The 19,715-nt window shown below is 37.6% G+C and overlaps 1 non-coding gene across 1 annotated transcript; it reads right to left on the bottom strand.

Moving 5' to 3' along the window:
- Positions 1-12,987: 12,987 nt before the first annotated feature.
- TRNAF-AAA (transfer RNA phenylalanine (anticodon AAA)) lies at positions 12,988-13,059 on the bottom strand. Its single transcript has one exon. It is a non-coding gene; the product is annotated as a tRNA-Phe (tRNA).
- Between the last annotated feature and the right edge of the window lie 6,656 nt (positions 13,060-19,715).

Genomic DNA, 19,715 nt, shown 5'->3' with positions numbered 1-19,715 from the left:
AAAGAGTAAGCTCAAGTCTAAGAATGTGGATAGGACTAAGATGATTCTATATTAAATTACAAAGCTTATAAAATAGTGATTATTATTTTTCACTCATAAAAAATGCCTCAGAGCGTCTCCAGAATAAAATAATAGTGCTCTGTAGTTCAAACAAAGATCTATAGTCAATGGGCTTTTCTCAGTATGATCTTGCCTTTAAAATTAAGCATAGAGCAGTTATATTTCTTAGTGATAAATCAAAGACAACAATCCATTTCCTTCCCCTAATATCATCCTTGTTGAAAAATGACTAGACTGCAAAATGAGTTAAAGTCTCAATGGCTCCAGGACTCTGATACACAGATCCAAGTGCATTGTTTTTGCTTTAGACACTCCTCCTTGGCCACGTGCACACAGCTACCATCTAGTCACCAAAGCTCTCTTAAGAACTGCTTCTCCACAGATACACTCCTTTAAATTCCACAGAGTACGAAAGTGTCACGGAAGACAAAGATCTGAACTGGCAAACATGAGCTCAGCCACCAATCAGCTCTCTAGCACAGAGAAATAGTCCTCTGGTCCTCAGTTCCTCAGGTATAAAATGATCAGATTGTATAAAGATCAGTGGTCCCTCAAATTAGCTATGCTTCACTATTACGTAAAAAGCTTTACAAAAATACAGATTCCTGGATGTATCCCATATTACCATTATAGAAATCACCTGACCACAAGGCACAGAAATGTGTTTACTATGGACCAAGTTTGATAACCAGGAGACTAGCTGATACCAAAAGTCTCTTTCATTTAAAAAATACTGAGTCCAAAAATACCAAAGAAATAAAGGAATAGCTGTGTTCTCCAAAATGTATACATCTTTACACACCTGCTCACTGGTTTTTGCCAAATGCCATTTCAGGCATAATATTGATTGGTTTATATAGTATTTTATATATTAATAATTAATTGTAAAATCCTATAAGACAGTGTTTTTTTCACTTGATAATTAGAAAACCATGGCTTACTTACCCAGATTCATATGGCTGAGGCTAGTACTGCTGGTATTTAACTCCAAATCTGACTATAGAAATCTGTCGTTGCTGTTGTTATAACTATCATTATTACCATTATACTGCGTTGTATCTCTGTTTAGTTTGCTATACCCCATGATAAGTGGCATCACTGGGGTACAAAATACTGCTGTGTAGATTATCAAAACATTGCTCTCAAAGTGCCTACAACAAATTAATAAATATATGTCATAGGGAAGTAAAGGAAACGATGAATATAAGAAGAAAGGAAGGAAGGAAGGAAAAAAAAGAGTCAAGTTTTTTAAAACATGATTTGATCTGCCCAACTGAAAATTCATTTGACTCAATTTTCCCCAAAACATTATTTCATTGCCAATTCATAAAATAAGAATATTAAAATCAGAGGACAATTTAAATAAGGAATACAACCAAATTCTTATGTATTCACCAATTGCTATTTTAGCAAAATGTAATTCAGCCAATTTCAATAAGTATTAAAAGTATACTAAGAATAATTTTATTTTTACAGCAAGGTGAGATGTGAAGAACTGTGATAGGTCCAGGGTTTAAAATGGTAAACAGGGCAGAGTCCCTTCTATCCAGAAACACAGAATATGTAGAGCTGGGGCAAATAAACAAATAAATAGCAACAGTTTCATGAGGCAGATGCACTGTTACAAAATAAACAGAAACAGCCATAGCAAGGGTGTAATAAGGAGTCTCATTAGTATTTTGATTCTTGCCGACAGCTTTTAAGGGACATCCAGCTATCCTTGCCTTCTGCCTCATATCTGAACAAACTGAAAGAAAACTTAGCTGCTTCCTACTTTGGTGCCAGTGGAAGATTCCAAGTGTACAAGGCCCTACATGTGCATGCTTCTAAATTCAAGTGTGAGAGCTTCACACCAGTCCCACCCTTTAACCACAATAAAAACCCCAAGCCAGCCTCCTTTCCTCCTCTTTCAAGCCATTTTAAGCCCAGTTTAGAGATCTTCTCTACATACTCAGAGAAGGCCCTTAGTCTAAGTGACAACATTTTTTATGTCTTCTTTGCATTTGTGCTGTCTTCAGTCTCAACATTTGAACAGATTTTGAAGAGAGGTCCATCCCCTCACAAAGACATGGGAAGGGCTGCTTGCTCAAAGCAGGGTATTTATCATATGAAAAAAAAATACATGAAAATAATTTAGTTCAGACTAATACTGCAATAGGGCTTTCCTGGTGGCTCAGTGGTCAAGCCGAGAAGGCAATGGCACCCCATTCCAGTACTCTTGCCTGGAAAATCCCATGGACGGAGGAGCCTGGTAGGCTGCAGTCCATGGGGTCGTGAAGAGTTGGACATGACTGAGCGACTTCACTTTCACTTTTCACTTTCATGTATTGGAGAAGGAAATGGCAACCCACTCCAGTGTTCTTGCCTGGAGAATCCCAGGGACGAGGGAGCCTGGTGGGCTACTGTCTATGGAGTCAGACACAAGTGAAGCGACTTAGCAGCAGCAGCAGATGTGGTAAAGAATCCATCTGCTAACGCAGAAGGCACAAGTTCAATCATTGGGTCAGGAAGAGCCTCTAGAAAAGAAAAAGGCAACCCACTCCAGCATCTTTCCTGGGAAATCCTATGGACAGAAGAGCCTGATGGGCTATAGTCCATAGGGTCACGAAAGAGTCTGACATGACATTGCGACTACAGAATAACAGCAAATATTGCAATATTTTCTTTTGTCTGGAAGTTTGTGAGGACAGGAAAAAGCATAATAGACATTTGAACACTCCGTTTTCACTAAATATGTATATATATTTATATATTATATGTATTATATATGATATATATAATAAGCAGTATATTATATATCTTCCCAGGTGGCACTAGTCATAAAGAACCCTCCTGCCAATGCAGGATACATTACAGATGTGGGTTCGATCTTTGGGTCAGGAAGTTCCCCTGGAGGAGGGCATGGCAACCCACTCCATTCTTGCCTGGAGAATCCCATGTACAGAGAAGCCTGGCAGGCTACAATCCATAAGTTTGAGAAAGAGTTGGACATGACTGAAGTGACTTAGCACACATATTATATATAATTGTGTGTGTGTGTGTATATATATATATATATATATATAATTTTAGGGAAACAGTCTGTAATAGCATTGGACACTAGAGAGTGACCCTTACCCACACATGTGGTCCAATGAAGACTTCTAACTGTAAAGGTTGTAGGTACAAGCAGAGTGAGAATACACACTGGGTCGCTGTGCAGAATTTGCACAGGGCAACCTGAAAACGAATAAGAATATTTTCTTTCACACACTACCCTCCAACCAATTGCCCTGCAATCCTGTGAATGGAAAGAAATACAGTTTGCTCAACATTTTAATCTAATGGATCCAGGATGATAAGATGATGAGTATGAAGGAAACACAGCTACAGAGGATACACAAATGCTCTAATATTTAGTCCAAAGTAAATATTTGGTTTAGCACAAAGATTCCAGGCAAATATTCAGGCAAATGAAACAAATATTTAACTATGGCATTTTGGAAAACTAAGTTAAAGAAATTTTTCCAAGTAGAGAAGATACTTAAAAGGGATAAGTACCTATGAAAAGAAATAAGGAGATCAAAACACTTCAAGGTGGGACTCCTGGTGGCCCAGTGGTTAACACTCTGTGTTTCCACTGGAGAGGGGAAAGGTTCGATCCCTGGTAGGGGAACCAATACCCCACATGACTTGTGTTATTGTATATACCGTGCATTAAGAAACCCCAGAAAGTAACAACAACATGGATGAAGAAGCAATAATTCAAGAAGTAAAACTAGAAACTTTCACTGCATTAAAGAATCCACTAGAATATCCATATTTAATGGGACCACTGATTTTCAAAAAGAATTTTTGAATGAAAATTAAAATAAATTCAGATGAAAATTTTTATTTCAAAGTCAAATTTTAAAAATTTGCAGAATTCTGGACAGATTTTTGGACTGGAATGCTAAAGTACGAAGTCAAGAGAAACCTGGAGTAAGAAGCAAATTTGGCCTTGGAGTACAGAGTGAAGCAGGGCAAAGGTTAACAGAGTTTTGCCAAGAGAACGCACTGGTCATAGAAAACACCTTCTTCCAACAACAGAAGAGAAGACTCTACACATGGACATCACCAGATGGTCAATATCGAAATCAGATTGATTATATTCTTTGCAGGTTAAGATGGAATAGCTCTACATAGTCAGCAAAAACAAGACCAGGAGCTGACTGTGGCTCAGATCGTGAACTCCTTACTGACAAATTCAGACTTAAAGAAAGTAGGGAAAACCACTAGACCATCCAGGTATGACCTTAATTAAATCCCTTATGATTATACAGTAGAAGGGCCAATTAGATTCAAGTGATTATATATTGTACAGAGAGTACCTGAAGAACTATGGATGGAGGTTTGTGACATTGTACAGGAGACAGTGATCAAGACCATCCCCAAGAAAAAGAAATGCAAAAGCGTAAAATGGTTGTCTGAAGAGGCCTTACAAATAGCTGACAAAAGAAGACAAGATAAAAGCAAAGAAGAAAAGGAAAGATATACCCATTTGAATACAGAGTTCCAAATTATAGCAAGGAGAGATAAGAAAGCCTTCCTCAGTGATCAGTGCAAAGAGATAGAGGAAAACAGTAGAATGGGAAAGACTAGAGATCTCTTCAAGAAAACTAGCGATATCAAGGGAACATTTCATGCAAAGATGGGCTCAATAAAGGGCAGAAATGATATGGATCAAACAGAAGCAAAAGATATTAAGAAGAGGTGGCAAGAATATACAGAACTATACAAAAATTTTCATGACCCAGATAACCATGATGGTGCAGTCACTCACTTAGAGCCAGACATCCTGGAATGTGAAGTCAAGTGGGCCTTAGGAAGCATCACTACGAGCAAAGCTAGTGGAAGTAATGGAGTTCCAGTTGAGGTATTTCAAATCTAAAAGATGATGCTGTAAAAGTGCTGCACTCAATATTCCAGCAAATCTGGAAAACTCAGCAGTGGCCACAGGACTCAAAAAGGTCTGATTTTATTCCAATCCCAAAGAAAGGCAATGACAAAGAATTTTCAAAAAACCACAGAATTGCACTCATCTCACACACCAGCAAAGTAATGCTCAAAATTCTCCAAGCCAGTCTTCAACAGTACATGAACTGTGAACTTCCAGATGTTCAAGCTGGAATTAGAAAAGACAGAGGAACCAGAGATCAAATTGCCAACATCCGTTGGATCATTGAAAAAGCAAGAGAATTCCAGAAAGACATCTATTTCTGTTTTACTGACTATGCCAAAGCCTTTGACTGTGTGGATCACAACAAACTGTGGAAAATGATTCAAGAGATGGAAATACCAGACCACCTTACCAATCTCCTGAGAAATCTATATGCAGGTTAAGAAGAAGCAGTTAGAACTGGACATGGCACAACAGACTGGTTCCAAATCAGGAGAGGACTACATCATGGCTGTATATTGTCACCCTGCTTATTTTAACTTACATGCAGAGTACATCATGTGAAATGCTGGACTGGATGATACACAATCTAGAACCAGGGAGAAATATCAGTTACCTCAGAGATGCAGATGATACCACCCTTATGGCAGAAAGTGAAGAACTAAAGAGCCTCTTGATGAAACTGAAAGAGGAGAGTGAAAATTTGGCTTAAAACTCAACATTCAGATAATGAAGATCATGGCATCTGGTCCCATCACTTCATGGAAAATAGATGGGGAAACAATGGAAACAGTGACAGACTTTATTTTGGGGGCTCCAAAATCACTTCAGATGGTAACTGCAGCCATGAAATTAAAAAATGGTTGCTCCTTGGAAGAAAAGCTGTGACCAACCTAGACAGCATATTTAAAAGCAGAGACATTACTTTACCAACAAAGGTCCGTCTAGCCAAAGCTATGGTTTTTCCAGCAGCCATGTATGGATGTGAGAATTGGACCATAAAGAAAACTGAAGGCCAAAGAATTGATGCTTTTGAGAAAACTCAAAGTGGTGTTGGAGAAAACTCTTGAGAGTCTCTTCAACTGCAAGGAGATCCAACCAGTCCATCCTAAAGGAAATCAGTCCTGAGTATCCACTGGAAGGACTGATACTGAAGCTGAAACTCCAACACTTTGGCCACCTGATGTAAAGAACTGACTCTTTGGAAAAGACCCTGATGCTGGGAAAGATTGAACCCAGGAGGAGAAGAGGACGACAGAGGATGAGATGGCTGGATGGCATCACCGACTTGATGGACATGAGTTTGAGTAAACTCCAGGAGTTGGTGATGGACAGGGAGGCCTGGTGTGCTGCAGTCCATGGGGTCGCAAAGAGTCAGACGTGACTGAGCAACTGAACTGAACTGAAATGGACAGATTTTTTTTTTTTTAACAGCCAAAAAATGGAATAAAATCACACTTATCAAATTTATATTTTAAAAATATCACACTTATCTACAAAACTGAATGTAAAAGAAGAGATGTTGTTTGAAATAGGGAAAGATAATGGTTCTATAAATCTCCATCAGCCAAACTACCATTCAGTTAAGTGATTACTTTCCAACTCAAAACTGTAATAATAGATGCAGAGCATATAACCTTTTGAAAACTACTTGTAGAATTAGCTAATGCAACAGGGTAAAATGGTTGGGAATAAAGATTTTATAGAGAACTCATGGTACTAAAGAAATATTTAGAAGTTAGGAAGCTGCAAATTAGCACTTTATTTTTCAAAAAGCCAATAAAATTAGATAATCTCCAAAGCATGTGTTGTGCTAATTAGGAGAAACAATAAATTCAGTTGAATATTTGATAAAATAGATGTCTTAATAAAATTGTATTAATTAACAAGATAAGGAAGATTAGAAATTATGATTAGGACAATCGCCTTTGAGAAAATTCTGAAGGTGTTTTAAACTACGCCTAATGAATAATGGATATAAAGTCTTAATAGCAAAAATATATGAAATCTTTAAGCATTAGATAAAAATGTTATTAAAATCTATGATAATTCTAATTTTTAAAAAGCTAGAATAGCCTTATCAATGATCAAGATGATTTAGAGCAGCAGGAGTGAGGTGATAGTTTTTGTGTATGTATATAAATCTGTTTTTATTATGTCAGGTTTTTCCTTTTTTTTTTTTTAAGAATAAGCAGTGATAGGCTAATGCTAACTGATCTAATGTATTTATTCCCAATGCCACACCCATTATCTGCCCTTTATATTAGCTCCCCTGTACTTGCCAAGCCAACTAAAATTAACAAACGTTTTAAAGTTACTATCTAAGGAAACAAAATAAGGCACAACTGTAAGAGGAGAAAAAAACACAGGGAAATGCCAGCAGTTTCCAAAAGGGGAACATGAACAAAACTGAAAAGGCAAAAGAAATTACCACTAAGTTGACGAAGAGAGTAACTATGGAAATTTCACAGTGAAACGGAGGTATGGAATTCCACTTCTAAACCCCTCCAATCTATCTTTTCCATCTTACACAATTTCCTAAGTGTTTCTAGTCTACGAAAATTTTCTGTGTCCCAGAGATGCCAGGGAGCTATTTTATTTAAATATTACTTTTATCATATCAATATAATTTTGAAAGGAGGAGATCTATAGAAATGCATTCAGTTATCACTCTGAGCAGAAAGCCAAGTAACAACTTTATGTGTCTCTATAACTTAAATAGCAAGAAGAAAAAGTTTTAATAGTCTTTAAGAGACAGATATTTTAAACTTTAAGAGAGAACACATTTTTACAAAACTGGTTTTAATTTTAATGGATTTCTTAAGGTTTCTCCTGTACTCACTATATGTCACATTGTATTAATTGAATTTAAAAATTATTAACATTATGGGAATACTGACACAATCTCTATGTTTAGGGAAATCCATACTCTCTTCTTCCAATTTTATTGTGAACATTATCCTAAAAACCGTTGAACATAAAGCTTAGTATATTTCTTAAAATGTTCCTTTCATTTATGGGTGTTTTTTCAGCTGTTACTCCTATTAAAGCTGCTAGTAAGTTTACAAGTGTATAAAGAAGTCTATTGAGTTGATTTCACAGCTATCATTTAGTAAAAATAAAACACATTTATATACATTGTCACAAAAATAAAAACAAAATAAAAATTGGTCTTACTTTTTAAAAGTAAACTGATAATTTCATAAGAGATCATTCAATCCTTATATTGATTTACTTATTGTTGATAAGAGGAACCTGCCCAAGAAATAACTTGTTTCTACAATTTTCATTTTGCCATTTTTTGACAAAAGACAAACATTTGCCAAAGCAGACATATGTTAATGATACTGCAAGTTCGGCTCCAGGACAATATAATAAAATGAATATAAAAATAAAATAAGTTACTCAAGGATTGTTGGTTTCTTAGTGAACAGCTACGTACACACTATAATATAATCTATTATACAGTAACATTATGCCTTAAAAATAATGTATATATTTTAAAAATATTCTATTGCTAAAAAAATATCAAAACAATTACAATATGTATATCAAAGATCACCATGATAAATACAATAATAATGAAAAAGCCTGAAATATTGTGAGAATTATCAAACTGTGACAGAGATATGAAGTGAGCAAATGCTGTTGAAAAAATGCCAATAGACTTGCTTGAGAAAGGGTTGTCACAAATCTCTACTTTATAAAAAACACAGTAATTGTGAAGCACAATAAAGCCAAGAGCGATAAAACAAAATATACCCATATATTAAATCTTCATTTTTATTTCTTCTGGGAATGAAGTGAAAGTATCCTAAAAAGAGTAGAAAGTGAAGATTTTAGTACTGAAGCAAGTTCTTATACATCTGCATATCAAACAAGAAATTACACAGGTTACAAAATTCCTCAAATATATTCAGAGCCATTTTGTTATGAATTGAATTGTTTCTATTTATGAAAATGTGATTTGTCATACTTATTCTCTCAGATTTGCTGAAACAACTTTAAGTAAATAACTTTGCTTTTACAGAATATACTTTCCACTGGCTAACAGGGATACAGCAAGGTCAACAATAAAGTTTTTTTAACCAAAGGAATAGTAGAAGCAAAGAGAACTTATTATAAGTTAAGAAATTTTATTTATTTATTTTTTTGTTTGTTTTTGTTTTTTTTTTAATTTTATTTTATTTTTAAACTTTACAATATTGTATTAGTTTTGCCAAATATCGAAGTGAATCCACCACAGGTATACCTGTGTTCCCCATCCTGAACCCTCCTCCTTCCTCCCTCCCCATACCCTCCCTCTGGGTCGGCCCAGTGCACCAGCCCCAAGCATCCAGTATCCTGCATCGAACCTGGACTGGCGACTCGTTTCATACATGATATTATACATGTTTCAATGCCATTCTCCCAAATCTCCCCACCCTCTCCCTCTCCCACAGAGTCCATAAGACTGATCTATACTTCAGTGTCTCTTTTGCTGTCTCATACACAGGGTTATTGTTACCATCTTTCTAAATTCCATATATATGTGTTAGTATACTGTATTGGTGTTTTTCTTTCTGGCTTACTTCACTCTGTATAATAGGTTCCAGTTTCATCCATCTCATTAGAACTGATTCAAATGTATTCTTTTTAATGGCTGAGTAATCTTAAATTTTTAAGATTTTAATTAAAATTGAAAAGAGAGGAATTTTATTTATGTTTAATAAGTGGCTATAAATCATCTCGGAGAAGGCAATAGCACCCCACTCCAGTACTCTGGCCTGGAAATCCTATGGACCGAAGAGTTTGGTAGGCTGCAGTCCCTGGGGTTGCTAAGAGTCAGACACGACTGAGCGACTTCACTTTCACTTTTCACTTTCATGCATTGGAGAAGAAAATGGCAACCCACTCCAGTGTTCTTGCCTGGAGAATCCCAGGGACGGGGGAGCCTGTTGGGCTGCCATCTATGGGGTAGCGCAGAGTCGGACACGACTGAAGCGACTTAGCAGCAGCAGCATAAATCATCTAACTCTCATTAGGACCTTGAAATCTAAGAAGTTAGATATTTTAGAAATAGACATTAAACAGGATCTTAAGTCAGATGATTTTAAAGAAGCTGTTTAAATGACATCTGTTCTACAATTTGGCTGTATGATTTACAAATTCTTTACTAAAATAGTATTTACATTAATTTTTATTTGATAGTTTTTGTTTGACTTTTTTTTCTTACTTAACAAACTCATTAATGACTCAGTTCAGTTCAGTTGAGTTCAGTCGCTCAGTCATGTCAGATTCTTTGCAACCCCATGAATTGCAGCACGCCAGGCCTCCCTGTCCATCACCAACTCCCAGAGTTTACCCAAACTCACGTCCATTGAGTCGGTGATGCCATCCAGCCATCTCATCCTCTGTTGTCCTCTTCTCCTCCTGGCTTCAATCCCTCCCAGCATCAGGGTCTTTTCCAATGAGTCAACTCTTCACATGAGACGGCCGAAGTATTGGAGTTTCAGCCTCAGCATCAGTCCTTCCAATGAATACCCAGGACTGATCTCCTTTAGGATGGACTGGTTGGATCTCCTTGCTGTCCAAGGGACTCTCAAGAGTCTTCTGCAACACCACAGTTCAAAAGCATCAATTCTTTGGTGCTCAGCTTTCTTCACAGTCCAACTCTCACATTCATACACGACCACTGGAAAAACCATAGCCTTGACTAGACGGACCTTTGTTGGCAAAGTAATGTCTCTGCTTTTGAATATGCTATCTAGGTTGGTCATAACTTTTCTTCCAAGGAGTAAGCGTCTTTTAATTTCATGGCTACAACCACCATCTGCAGTGATTTTGGAGCCCAAAACAATAAAGTCTGACACTGTTTCCACTGTTTCCCCATCTATTTCCCATGAAGTGATGGGACCAGATGCCATGATCTTAGTTTTCTGAATGTTGAGCTTTAAACCAACTTTTTCACTCTTCTCTTTGACTTTCATCAAGAAGCTTTTGAGTTCCTCTTCACTTTCTGCCATAAGGGTGGTGTCATCTGCATATCTGAGCTTATTGATATTTCTCCCGGCAATCTTGATTCCAGCTTGTGCTTCTTCCAGCCCAGCGTTTCTCATGATGTACTCTGCATATAAGTTAAATAAGCAGGGTGACAATATACAGCCTTGACGTACTCCTTTTCCTATTTTGAACCAGTCTGTTGTTCAATGTCCAGTTCTAACTGTTGCTTCCTGATCTGCATACAGGTTTCTCAAGAGGCAGATCAGGTGGTCTGGCATTCCCATCTCTTTCAGAATTTTCCACAGTATATTGTGATTCACACAGTCAAAGGCTTTGGCATAGTCAATAAAGCAGAAATAGATGTTTTTCTGGAACTCTCTTGTTTTTTCCATGATCCAGTGAATGTTGGCAATTTGATCTCTGGTTCCTCTGCCTTTTCTAAAACCAGCTTGAACATCTGGAAGTTCACAGTTCACATATTGCTGAATCCTGACTCGGAGAATTTTCAGCATTACTTTACTAGCATGTGAGATGAGTGCAACTGTGCGGTAGTTTGAGCATTCATAGCATTGCCTTTCTTTGGGATTGGAATGAAAACTGACTTTTCCAGTCCTGTGCCCACTGCTGAGTTTTTCAAATTTCCTGGCATATTGAATGCTGTACTTTCACAGTATCATCTTTTAGATTTGAAATAGCTCAACTGGAATTCCATCACGTCCACTAGCTTTGTTCATAGTGATGCTTTCTAAAGACCACTTGACTTCACATTCCAGGATGTCTGGCTCTAGGTGAGTGATTACACCATCATGATTATCTGGGTCATGAAGATCTTTTTTGTACAGTTCTTTTGTGTATCCTTGCCACCTCTTCTTAATATCTTCTGCTTCTGTTCGGTCCATACCATTTCTGTCCTTTATCGAGCCCATCTTTGCATGAAATGTTCCCTTGGTATCTCTAATTTTCTTGAAGAGATCTCTAGTCTTTCCCATCTCCCCTCAATTCCCCTTTCAAGATTCTCTTCAGTTGATATATTTTGACCTTGAGATAAGTGCATGTTGGTGGTGGTCTGTTGCCACATTGTCTGACTCTTTGCAATCCCATGTACTGCAGCATGTCAGGCTTCACTTTCCCTCACCATCTCCCGGAATTTGCCCAAGTTCATGTCCATTGAATCAGTGATGCATTCCAGCCTCTGTTGCTGTCTTCTCCTTCTGCCTTCAATCTTTCCCAACATCAGGGTCTTTTCCAATGAGTTGTCTCTTCATATCAGGTGACCAAAGTATTAGAGCTAGCTTCAGCTACAGCATCAGTCCTTCCATGAGGATTCACAGTTGACTTCCTTTAAGATTGACTGGTTTAATCTACTGACTATCCAAGGGACTCTCAAGAGTCTTCTTCAGCTTCCAGTCTTCTCCATCACAGTTCAAAAGTGTTAATTCTTTGGTATTCTGCCTTCTTTATGGTCCAGATCTCACATCAGTACATGACTACTGGCAAGACTACCGTCTTGACTATTTGGACCTTTGTCGGCAAAGTGACGTCTTTACTTTTTAACACATTGTCTAGGCTGTCATAGCATTCCTGCCAAGAAGCAATCATCTTCTAATTTCATGATAGCAGTCACCATACATAGTGATTTCAGAGCCCGAGAAGAGGAAATCTGTCACTGCTTCCACTGCTTCCAAATTGTCTCCTATTTGCCATGAAGTGATGGGACCAGATGCCATGATCTTAGTTTTTGGGATGTTGAGTTTTAAGCAGCTTTCTATTCTCATCTTTCACCCTCATCAAGAAATTATTTGGGTATCCCTGGTGGCTCATATGGTAAGGAGTCTGCCTGTAATGTGGGAGATCCAGGTTCAATCCCTGGCTTGGGAAGATCCCCTGGAGAAGTAAAGTGAAGTGAAGTGGCTCAGTTGTGTCAGACTCTGTGATCCCATGGACCGTAGCCTACCAGGCTCCTCCGTTCATGGGATTTTCCAGGCAAGAATATTGGAGTGGGTTGCCATTTCCTTCTCCAGTAGATCTTCCCAACCCAGGGATTGAACCTGGGTCTCCTGCATTTTAGGCAGATGCTTTACCATCTGAGCCACCAGGGAAGTCCTCCAGTATTCTTACCTTGAAAATCCCATAGATGGAAGAGCCTGGCAGGCTACAGTCAATGGGGTCACAAAGAGCTGGACATGTCTGAGAGACTCCACTTTCAGTTTTAAGGGACTATTAAGCTCCTTTTTGCTTTCTGCCATTAGGGTAGTATCATCTGCATATCTGAGGTTGTTGCTATTTTTCCTGACAATATTGATTTCAGCTTGTAACTCATTCAGCCCGGCATTTTGCATGATATGCTCTGCATATACCTGATACACTGGAGGAGGAAATGACAAACCACCCCAGTATACTTGCCATGAGAACCCCATGAACTGTATAAAAAGGAAAAAAGATATGACACCAAAAGATGAGTCCTCCAGGTGAGAAGGGATCCAATATGTTACTGGGGAGGAGCAGAGGACAGCTGCTATTAGCTCCAGAAAGAATGAAGTGACTGTCCAAAGCAGAAATGATTCTCGGCTGTGGATGTGTCTGGTGATGAAAGTAAGATCTGGTGCTGTAAAGAACAGTATTGCATAGGAACCTGGAATTTCAGGCCCATGAATCAAGGTAAATTGAATGTGGTTAAGCAGGAGATGGCAAGAGTAAACATCAATATTTTAGCAATCAGTGAACTAAAATGGACAAGAATAGGTGAAGTTAATTCATATGACCATTATATCTACTTCTGGTGCAAGAATCCCTTCCAAGAAATGGAGTAGCCCTCATAGTCAACAAAAGAGTCCAAAATGCAGTACCTGGGTGCAGTCTCAAAAGTGACAAAATGATCTTGGCTCATCTTCAAGTCAAACCATTCAAAATCACAGTAATTCAAGTCTATGTCACAAACACCAATGTTGAAAAAGCTAAAGTTGATCATATATATATATATATATATATATATTCTGTTAATCACAGGGGATTGAAATGCAAAAGTAGGAAGTCAAGAGAAAAGTTCATAACTAAGAAGTAATAGTTCATAGACAGGGTTTCAATACTTTTTCTTAAACCAGCTATTAGTCTCCCTAAGAGAATCTGTCTATATCTATCAGAGTGTTTTTAATTGATGTGTTTTAGATAAATGTGTATATTCATTCATCATTATTCCTAGAAAATGCCATAATTGAGTCCTTTCTCTCTTTACAATTTAAAATATCAAATAATGGTAACTTAAAATATGTGAACCTCTAATATTAGAGTACACAGTATTTCATTTAAATGTTATCATATAACTTTTATTTCATACACCTCATTTCTATAAAAGGTAGAGTATCTACCTGTCACACAGAAGGAGAATTTTATACTTATCTTCCTATATTAGAGGTAGTGAAGTATGTAATTTTAAGAGGACCACAATACAAATGAGATTTTCAATAATAGTGGACTACTTTGGTTCTTTATATTTATGTAAACAGTATCATCAGTTCATATATTTCTCTTAAACTTTGCACTGATTCACAAATATATGTGCTTTATAGACAGTTTATACTTAAAACTCCAAAATTGATGTATTTATTATATGAAACCTGCTTATCATATTGCATTGCATTTCTGATCTCAGTTATTCCTCCTGGGTACCCAAGTTAGAAACTCCTGACTAATGCTTGACACTTCTCTCCCTTCAGTCCCACACCCAATCTGTTATCCGATCCTTTCTATACATATCTATATATCATTTTCAGATATTTAGCTCCTCATTATAATTGGCAATATTTTTATAACTGAATTATTATAATGATATCTCAGTGATTTCACCTGTAGTCTCTTCATTCTAATTCACTATTCTGTCTTTATTATTTTTCTGCTCAAAACAAAGGTAAGTTAGCTGTAAAATCCATCAGTATTTCCAAATTTTCACTAAAAGTTCAAATTAATAGTACAGAAGTTTAATATAATGTAGCATAGCACAGTGTGTCCCACTGCTCTACCCCTGCAAATTCTGTATTAGATTACTCTGTCTTCTCTCTGTACCATCCCAGCGATAGACTGCCTGAGTTTGTGTTGCTTGAAAATTCAGGTCAGATGTTACATGCTCTAGAGAAGTTTATTTTGTTGTTGTTGTTGTTGTTGTTTATTTGGCAGTGACTTGTCATTTTCTTCTTTCATAGAAGTGCAATCTTTTTTTTGTTTTTTGTTTTTTTAAGCCAGGCACATGCCAGCTTGATATAGACGCTATATTTTCTACCAAACATATTTGAAGCTAGGAGTTTATAAATGAAATTTGGGGCAATGAGATATAGGCTAAACTGTTATTTAAAAGCTTAAGGGAGCCCTTCTAAAATGATGATTGATGCACTATCTTTGACCCTTCTGCCTTCGTTGATAGCTGGAACACTGGTATGATGTTGGCAACAAGAATGGGGTTATTGGTACTCTAACAAAGACTTGGGATGAAGGACGGTACTGTGCCTTGCTGTGAAGAGATGGAATGAGTCCGGGCCTCTGAGGGAGACACAGCCAACATGCTGGCCCTGGACTATCTATCTCCAGACCTCTATCAACGTGAGACAAACAATAAATATCTGTATCAAGTAATACTCTAATAATTGGGGGGCTTCTGTTACCTACAACAGAACTTAAAATTCAATTGTTGGATTGAGCTACTTAACATTCCTATTAGCATTTACCCATTCACTTATTACAATGTATCTCCCTGGAGTGAAATTATTTGTTTAAATGAATTTCTTCTAGTCTATATGCTAAAATCATGATGAGAAGTTGAACTACATTTTAATACTTAAGATTTTATTTATTTAGTGTTTCATTTCTTAAATTGTACTTTTCTCATTTAAGCATTTATTGCATGTTAGACACTACAATAAATATGAGAAATAAAGAGATGAGTATTATGCAGCCCACCATTTTATTATTGCCTAGCACAATACCTTATGAATAAAAGGTGCTAAGAAATTTTTATTGCGTGAATAAATCATATGCACTTTTCAAAGAACTGCGATGTTGGATAGTGTAACTTATTAATACTGTACTATGCTAGAGGCTTTTTAACCTCTTGGCAGAACACTCTGAAAGGGCATCTTAGCCAAATTAAAGTACTCTTGACCCACAGTAAACCAAGTCAAAATCAAAGAATGAAAATAATTCAGCTATTGGTACTACTGTCCAAACCTGGTTTTAAAATGTGCAAATATTAGACAAATCTAATAATAACTGCCATACTATGTTTCTAAAACAACACAAAATGAAAAATAAGCATTTATGTGAAGTTTAAATCAATATATTACCATTCTGCTTTCAATTGCAAAGAAAGTAGTAAAAAGCTCAAATGACAGTCTCATAGAAATGTCATAAATTTTTATCAAAATGCCAGTTAATATAGTTTAAATAATTGAAAAAATCTTTTTTATAGAAGAGTTTCCACACATTTCTTACCTTAGAATATATCCTTGCCAAGTCACTTCAGTCGTGTCTGACTCTGTGCAACCCCACAGACAGCAGCCCACCAGGCTCCCCCGTCCCTGGGATTCTCCAGGCAAGAACACTGGAGTGGGTTGCCATTTCCTTCTCCAATGCATGAAAGTGAAAAGTGAAATTGAAGTCGCTCAGTCGTGTCCAACTCTCTGCAACCCCATGGACTGCAGCCTACCAGGCTCCTCCATCCATACGAGTTTCCAGGCAAGAGTACTGGAGTGGGGTGCCATTGCCTTCTCCAGAATATATCCTTAATAAACTACAAATCCGTTAAATTTTTTCAAAATGATTATATGCCTACTTAACAAAATTACATTGGTTCTCTATAAAGGATTGGACACTTGTAAGGAAGTCAGGTTAGAGGAAAAATCTGATTTGATTTCAAGCAAGGTGCCTATGAATTTATCTGACTTAAAGATCAGCCAACAAAATTATTTTATACTCAAAATGCAAACTTAAAAAGATCATTGTATAAAATCATGATTAGGGCATTAGTTAATTAGTGGAATGTAAGTGATGCAAGTTTACAATCTTACAGTTAGGTCCAAAAACCTTTATTTATGCATGCATGCTAAGTCACTTCAGTCGGGTCCAACTCTTTGCGACCCTGTGGACTTTAGCCTGCCGGTCCCTCTGTCCATGTGATTCTCCAAGCAAGAATATTGGGGTGAGTTGCCATATCCTCCTCCAGGGGATCTTCCTGACCCAAGGATCAAACCTGGATCTCTTAGGTCTCCTGCATTGGCAGGCGGGTTCTTTACTGCTGCTGCTGCTGCTGCTGCTGCTAAGCCGCTTCAGTCCTGTCCGACTCTGTGCGACCCCATAGACGGCAGCCCACCAGGCTCCCCCGTCCCTGGGATTCTCCAGGCAAGAACACTGGAGTGGGTTGCCATTTCCTTCTCCAAAGCATGAAAGTGAAAAGTGAAAGTGAAGCCGCTCAGTCGTGTCCGACTCTTCACGACCCCATGGACTGCAGCCTACCAGGCTCCTCCGTCCACGGGATTTGCCTGTACCGCTGGCACTATCTGAAAGTCCCTCTCTTATTTATATATAAAGGTAAACTGCAAGAAAGATGTAACTAGTTCACTGAAGCAGGACTCGTTTGTGCAGGTAGTAAGTAGCAAGATCGTACCGGAAATAGAACAGGAGTGTTCCTTGAGTCTATGAGTAGAAAAAGAAGTCCTTACAAATTTCCTTTTTATTTTTTAAAAAAGGCTACTCAGAATAAGCGAGCAAATTCACAGCTATGATGAGACTGGTAATAGCTTGCTTTTTTGAATTCTTTACTATATGGAGAGCTATTTTTCATTTAGAAAATCTGATTAAATATTTTACATTATTATTAATACCATACATATAAAATTATACAATAACCTTTATCTACATTATCTCATTTGATTCTCTTCACAACCTAAGCAAGTCCATTTTCAATTTTGAAGTCAACATCAAGGTTGATGACTTAACCTCCATTTTACATAAGCAAATTACAAAGATTTTAATAAACACTGATCACACTTTTTATAATTATTGACTCACTAAACACTGTTAATAAGATCATGTTATCATATTCAATTTTTAAAAGAAGTTTAATATTAGGTGCAATTGAGGGTCACTCTGAAGCATCCTAATGTTTAGGATTAGTCCAAAATGTCACAATAATTCAGATATTTGAGGAGAGGTTTACAGACAAAAGTAGTTACTGGGGCAAACATGTAAATGAAATATCAGTGAAGATGAGTTAATGAAGTGAGAATGTTTACTTTTAACCAAGGAAAAACACAATGAAAAAAATATACTTTCATAAAGTAGAGGGGATAAGATAAAGAGTGGGCTGAAATGTGAGAAGAACTGTAGGAGGGAAAAAGTAGAGGATATTTTAAAAATAAAAGTTGTTTAAACTTGACATAAAGGCAGAGAGAAGTGTAATGTGAAATGGGAATTTTAGATGCTGAAAATCTCAGCTTATTTATCAACCAGGTACCACTCTGTTAGCAGTAGAACTGGAATTCTTAGCTTTATTTTCAGAAATTAAAGTTGCTGTTTTTTATAATTGTGAATTAGAGCTGAGTGAAAACATTTATAACTAAATGTGTTTCAACGATTTCACCATATTTTATTTTGGGTGAAACTGACTTTTAATAAACACCTTCCATAAATGTTAATTCTTTGATAACTAAATGGCCTTATCATGGGAACAGAAACTCTGGTTATTTCACATATAAGTTTTAAGGAGTTTACTGTCACTGAAGTATTATAGATACACTTCAAAATCACTACTTTAAGCTCTGAGAAATAATAACTATCTAATACAAAGCTCACTAAAAGAGCATAACTGGAGAGAGGGGTGTTCATGATTGCAGCAGAGGAAGACACTGAACTCACCTCCTTGCATGGACACAAGAAAGTTGCAGCTACATATCGAGTAATTTTCTTCTGGAAAGGACCTGAAAACTAAATGAACAGCACCTCTACAACAAAATGCAGAGAGATGCATTGAGGAGGGTAGAAGAGGTAGAGATACAGCCTTCCCAGGACCCCACCCCAGACACGGTGGCCACACAACTGGGAGGGAATCCAAATTATAGAACTCCCCCTGAAGGGGTGAAAAGACTGAGCCTCACATTAGGCACCCCACCACTGGGAGCTGGCACCAGAAAGACAAGATCCCTACACTTCTGATGTTGAACATCAAAGGGGATTAAAGCCAGAAGAATCATAGAAATGGAAGAAATGGAGATCCTGCTTTTTCCCTTTGCCCTGAAATCTAGGGCAAAACCAAGTGCCCTGAGAGCTAGCGCAAAAGCAATAAACTGAAAAATGCCTAGGCAATAAGTGAAGAAGACACACTTCTCAGTTTTAAAGCTTCTGCCAGAGAGGCAGGAGGAAGCTGCTGGGACTTTATCCGGAGATGGAAGTGTTGGTGAAGACATCTCTGCAGTCTCATCTTAACCTATATGTGACAATGCTGTGGGGTGCCATTTTTGGTGCCCTTTCTCTAGCTTGCTAGTACCAGAGGTCAGGCTCTACCCACCCCATATTGTTACTGGGCCAGAGGGAGTACCCTGCACCACACCTACCCCAAGCCACACTGGAGGTGCAACTGGCCCGGGCAGCGTCCCAGGCCCCGGCCTCCCTGCATTGCGGACAAGCTGCAACTGAAACAGGCGAGTGCCGTGTCTTGTCCTCCCTGTGCAGCAGCTGCAGTCCTATTACCTCTGGCAGGTGCCTACCTCCTACC

This window comes from Bos javanicus, chromosome 17 (genome assembly GCF_032452875.1).
Source record: "Bos javanicus breed banteng chromosome 17, ARS-OSU_banteng_1.0, whole genome shotgun sequence".
NCBI classification, from domain to species: domain Eukaryota; kingdom Metazoa; phylum Chordata; class Mammalia; order Artiodactyla; family Bovidae; genus Bos; species Bos javanicus.
This window is presented reverse-complemented; position numbering and strand designations above follow the sequence as displayed.